Raw genomic sequence first — 6,370 nt, forward strand, 5'->3', positions numbered from 1 at the left:
CATAGACTACCAGGCAGGGAAGATTTAAGACTAACTTTTGTGATACCTTTTTTTGTAGGCTGGGACACCACAATAGCGGGAACCCCTTTTAAATAGCCCCTCCCCTAATCCTCCCTCCCCCTCGGCTCCACTGTAACACCTTAACCTTAACCCTTTCACTGCTACCACTGTCACGTGCGCCCTTTGCATACATCATTGCATGCTGTTGCTCCAGGCTTTTCTTTTGGTGTGAAGAATACAGTACCTTGCTTGTGGCCACCATATGACAGCTATTCTGAAGTGCCACTATAAAAGTTTCAGGAGCTTATCAAAACAACAATAGGATGATTAAAGTGGAATTAAAGTGGTTGTAAACCTCAGACATGAAATATGAACAAAGCATATCCTGCTATAGTGTGTACTTATCTCAATTAAGAGCACTAAGGCTTATATACATTATACAATTTTCTTGCACAATTTTCATTTGGATTTACCAAAACCATATAATATGAGGTCATACCTAAAAACTTTCAATTTGTATGCAAACAGGCAGGTCCTTGCACTACATAGTTGAAGATAAATCTAAAGAAAACTGGAATAAGAAAATTGTATAATGTATGGTGAGCTTAAGTGTCATTTCTGTCTGTTGCTTTGTTTCTCTGCTATCAGCACAAATCACTTCTTACAAGTTTTCCTGACACCAAGAGGAAAAAAGGTGACAGGGGAGGGATCTCCAGCAGATTGAAAGCCTCGGCTCTGTTGCTATGTGGTGTGTGAAGGAGGTGTGTCCCTTCCCTCCAATCTGCACTCAGAACTCTCCTCACTACGCTCTGCAGAGTGTAAGTTCTGCTTTCCATCCCCTTTATTCTGACAGCTCAGACAAGCGCTATAAATTCTGGACTGAAGGGATGTAGAGAAGAGAAGACTGCAGATAAACAGGTACAACTTATGTAGGAGGTTCTGTTTGATCTCTGTGTATCACCTGGGGCCAGTCACTTTACTGGGTATACAGTATGTAAGGGTTTACAACCACTTTAAATTTAAAAAAACATAAAACATGCTGACAGGTAGGATCTGTATGACAGAGAAGGCCCTCTTGGTTTTGTCATAGCTGCCTCTCCCTGCCTGTCAGCATTTGTGTACAATGAGCACAGTGCATAAAAATGCTGTTGTTGAAGCCCCGCCAATAAAGCAGCAAAAGAGTCAGAATCTGGAGGAAAGACCAGGAGAAGATGGCAGTGCCTGTGACCAATGGGAGTGCTGACACCACAGCACTGGAGGGATCAGTAGACGGGTACATCTGCCAACAATATGATAATATACTGTATATACTAGCACATTATGGCATAAAGCTCCTGGGGTCCAGTTTATTTATTTATGTTGTTTTTTGCAGAGTTTTATTTCTGTCTTCATTTTCAGAAGTTCTTTCTTTATGTCCACATATTGAATTCTGGTTATATTTTTTCTTCATTATTTGTCACATGCTGGCATCTCTCTAGGTGTGTATTATGAAATCAGTGGGCTTGTGTGCGATATCAAAAGTGAGTCCTAGGCATCTATAAACAACGAAATGTGGCCAAAAGTGGGCGTGGTTTAAATTGTGCAAAGTTGTGCCCAAAATATTGGGCATGGCTTAACCACTTTCTGCTCACGCAATAGCCGAATGACGGCTACAGCACGGGCTTCTAGTGCCGGGAGGGTGTCAATAGATGTCCTCTAGTGATCGTGCTGCTCGCTCGCCGCCTGGTACGCACATTTGGCGCGCACTGTTATCACTGAGTCCTTCGGACTTGGCTGTTCACGGAACAGGGTAAAGGGCTAATCACAACGCACCCTTTACCACGTGATCAGCTGTCAGTTAATGACAGCTGATCAGGAAGTAAACAGGACGCGATGACTGGATTTTTTTCTCCTCACGATCAGCGTGTGGAGAAAAAATAAAGCCAGTGACCAGCTTCTGTTACTGGGACATGGGTCATGATCTGTGCTACCCATCAGTGCCCACAAATGCTGCTAATCAGTGCCAACAAGTGCCATCTATCAGTGCCAATCAGTGCCCACGAGTGCCGCCAATCAGTGCTACCTATCAGTCCCTGATCACCAGTGTCACCTACCCATGCCGTCTACCAGTGCCCATTATTGCCGCCTATCAGTGCCAATCAGTGCCACCTATCAGTGCTCATCAGTGCCGCCTATCAGTGCAACCTCTTAGTCCCCATCAGTGCCACCTCTCAGTGCCCACCAGTGCCTTCTTATCAGTTCCCACCAGTGCAGCCTCATCAGTGCCCACCAGTGCAGCCTCATCAGTGCCCAATAGTGGAGCCTCATCAGTGCCCATCAGTGTCTATCAGTGCCCATCAGTGCAGCCTCATCAGCGCACATCAGTGAAGGAGAAAAATGACCTGTTTGCAAAATTTTAAAACGTTTTTTTTTTTAAATATTTGGTCTTTTTTTGTTTCTTAAGCAAAAAATAAAAACCCAGTGGTGATTAAATTCCAGCTCTATTTATGGGAAAAAATTGATAAAAATTTTGTTTGGTTACATTGTTACATGACCACACAATTGTCATTCAAAGTGCGAAAATTGGCCTGGTCAGGAAGGGAATGTAAGTGCCCAGCAGTCAAGTGGTTAAAGGGGGTGTGGTTACATAGAGTCTGAGATGACATACATAGCGTAGAATGTGGTAATGTTAAATAGGGAATGTACAGCGGTGGGTAGTATGTGCAGGAGAGGAGTGCGAAGTGTAAGGCAATGGGTAGTATGTGCAGAAGAGGAATATGAATTGTATGGCGGTGGGTAGTATGTGCAGGAGAGGAATATGAATTGTATGGCGGTGGGTAGTATGTGCAGGAGAGGAGTACGGAGTGTATGGAGGTGGGTAGTATGTGCAGGAGAGGAGTACAGAGTGTATGGAGGTGGGTAGTATGTGCAGGACAGGAGTATGGAGTGTATGGAGGTGGGTAGTATGTGCAGGAGAGGAGTGTGAAGTGTAAGGCAATGGGTAGTATGTGCAGAAGAGGAATATGAATTGTATGGCGGTGGGTAATATGTGCAGGAGAGGAGTATGGAGTGTATGGATCTGGGTAGTATGTGCAGGAGAGGAGTACAGAGTGTATGGAGGTGGGTAGTATGTGCAGGACAGGAGTATGGAGTGTATGGAGGTGGGTAGTATGTGCAGGAGAGGAGTATGGAGTGTATGGAGGTGGGTAGTATGTGCAGGAGAGGAGTACGGAGTGTATGGAGGTGGGTAGTATGTGCAGGGACAGGAGTATGGAGTGTATGGAGGTGGGTAGTAGGTGCAGGAGAGGAGTACGGAGTGTATGGTGGTGGGTAGTATGTGCAGGAGAGGAGTACGGAGTGTATGGAGGTGGGTAGTATGTGCAGGAGAGGAGTACAGAGTGTATGGAGGTGGGTAGTATGTGCAGGACAGGAGTACGGAGTGTATGGAGGTGGGTAGTATGTGCAGGAGAGGAGTACGGAGTGTATGGTGGTGGGTAGTATGTGCAGGAGAGGAGTGTGGAGTGCATGACAGTGGATAGTATGTGCAGGTGAGGAGTGCAGAGTGCATGGCGGTGGATAATATGTGCAGGATGGTGTCAGTAAGGCAGTGGACAGTGTCAGTAGCTCTTTATTTTATTTTTTAAATTATTTTTTATAATTTAATTTTTTTCATTTTTTCAAAATGCTTTTTTGGGGAGCAGTGGATGGTGTCAGTAGGGTAGTGGATAGAGTCAGTAGTAGCAATCCACAGTGTATTTTTATTTTACTTTTTATAGTGTTCTTATTTTATTATCCACAGTGAATTTTTATTTTATTTTTTATGTTTTACAATTTGTTTTAATTGTTCAACAATTCTTTGGAGGGGGAGGGGGGGAGTGGACAGTTGGACAGTGTCAGTAGGGCAGTGGACGATGTCAGTAGATTCTGTTTTATTATTTTATTTTCTATTCTTTTTTACAATTCTACTTTTTATCATTTTTTAAACGTATCTTTTTAATAGTTTTCTTCACAGTGCTTCTAGTGGGGGGGGCATTGGAAAGTGTCAGTGGCGCAGTAGACAGTGTCAGTAAAGCAGTAAATGGTGTAATTTTTTACTTTTATCTAATTTTTTTTTACAATTTTTTAAATTATTTATTACAATTTATTTTGTTATTATTTTTTTTCACAATGCTGTTTTTTTGAGGAGGGGGTGTGGAGTGTACAGTGTCAGTATTTCCTTTTTATTTAATATTATTGTTTACAATTTTTTAATATTTTTTATAATTCGATTTTTTTTATTATTAGCCCTGTTGGGGGACTTTGGTGAGATATCAGGGGTCTAAACAGACCCTTGACATCTCCCCTTTGAGAAAGGGACTGAGGACAGAAATTCACCAGCCTCAGCTGCACTGAAGATGAATGGGCAGGAGACAGAGGCTTCTGTTCATTCATAAACTAAAGAATCGTAAACACAGTGATCACTGACCCAGTCAGAAAAGGAAGGGGCTGGTAAATTACATATTTAATGGCCCCTTCCTCTGCTCTCCATTCTGACGATTCCAGCAGCAGCCAGAAGGAGGGGACGAAGGTCGGCAGTACTGTGGGGGATTCCGGGGGTTTAGGAGCACGGGGGGAGGACACGGGGACTGGAGGAGGAAACAGGAGGACACAGGGGGTTGGAGGAGGACACAGGGGGGCCGAGGAGAACACAGGGTGACAGTCGGGGGTGATCAGTGTGGTGGTGGGGGCAGTTACAGGCAACGATCTCCCCGTATAGCATGCAATGTGGCAGCTGACAGCCACAGGAGGGAGAGGAGGGGAAGCTCCTCTCTCTCTGCTTCTCCTCCTCTCCCTTTCATTACTGACAACTGCTTCATTGAAAGCTATACGGGGAGGTGCCTGTATCCTCCCCAAACCTCCCAACCGTCCCAGGATTTGATGCAAGTCCCGGCAAATTGAGACTGAGTCCCAGAGTGAAGCCCAAGCTGGTTCTAAGGGCCTGTCCAGTGGGAGCGCACTAACATGGGCACTGGTTGCCTCTGCCTAGCAGCTTGTGCAGAGTGTATGGGGTACTACACACAATGATCCAGTCTCTTTATTGCAGCCAACATCTCCCTGCCCTCTGCCTGTCACAGTAAGTTACAGTGACAGGCAGCCGGTGTCTTGCCGAGAAAGTTCCCTCGGCGGATAAGTTCCTCCCCTGTACTGCGCAGGCGCAGCGCCTGCGCAGTACCAACTACTGTCAGCCGGTGGAGATAGCCGAAGCTCAAAATCCACAATCGGCTGTACACGGCGCCTGCGCTCTGGGTCCAGATTCCTTCCCCACCATCCAAGTGGACCTGGAGGGGGGAATCTAAAAGTGCCGAGCGCAGCGAGGCCGTGCCCGAAGCGTGGCGAGCAAAGCGAGCCCGCGAGGGGCCCTCTTGTACAGCTGTGTACAGCTGATTTTCAGCTGTTCCGCTTCGGCTATTTCCGCCGGATCGTACTGCGCATGCGCAGTACAGTGAGGAACTTATCCGCCGAGCGGAACTTTTTCGGCAGAACACCGGCGGGGGGATGTCCGCTGCAATACAGAGACTGCATCGCGGTGTTTGGTATCACCAGGGCTGGAACTAGGCGGGCGGAGGAATGTGGCAATCACTAGCTCCGAGCATGTACCCATGTCTCTTGCAGGGTGTCCCCGGGTCTCCAGCACTGTGATCGCTGACACTGTATCAGCCGGTATCTCTCCCAGCTGGCTGCATCTTTACAGCAGCTATAGTGTCAGAGCACTGAGGGAAGTTTCCCATAGTTCCTCCTCAGCTCTGACGTGTTCTGACCGGACAGAAAGAGGAGCCTGGGAAGGAGATCTCCTGGCACTGAGGTCCCAGGAACTGTCTAAGGAGTTTGTGCAACTGAAGTGCTTGGAGCAGGAAAAAGAGGCTCCAAAAAGTTTGTAGGTGAGTACATTTGTATTGGGGGTTGTTTTTTTCAAGGGGATTTGCAGGGAGGGGTTAAATAAGAGATTTGTGTGTGTGTGTGGGGGGGGGGCTTGGGGGGCTTAAGAGAATTTGTATAAGAAGAGAGGTTTGGATTTATACTGAAAGGGGTATATTGGGGTGAGGATTTGTGCTCAGAGGGGAGAATGGAGGGGGGGGGGGGTAAGATAATTTGTGGAAGAAGAAGGGATTTGAGGAGGATTTATGCTGATAGGAGGGATATGGAGGATTTGTCCTGAGAGGGGGGATCTGTGCTGGGCGGGGGGGAGATGTGGGGAAAAAGAATTTGTATAAGAAGTTTGGGGGGATTTATGCTGCAAGGAGGGGATATGGTGGCATTTTGTGCTGAGAAGGGGGGATTTGAGTTGGAAGGGAGTACATGGAGCAGAGGATTTTTGCTGAGAGGGGAAATATGGGGGGGGGGGCTTGTGCTA

The sequence above is a fragment of the Aquarana catesbeiana genome, linkage group LG01, assembly GCF_042186555.1.
Source record: "Aquarana catesbeiana isolate 2022-GZ linkage group LG01, ASM4218655v1, whole genome shotgun sequence".
Classification (NCBI taxonomy): Eukaryota; Metazoa; Chordata; class Amphibia; order Anura; family Ranidae; genus Aquarana; species Aquarana catesbeiana.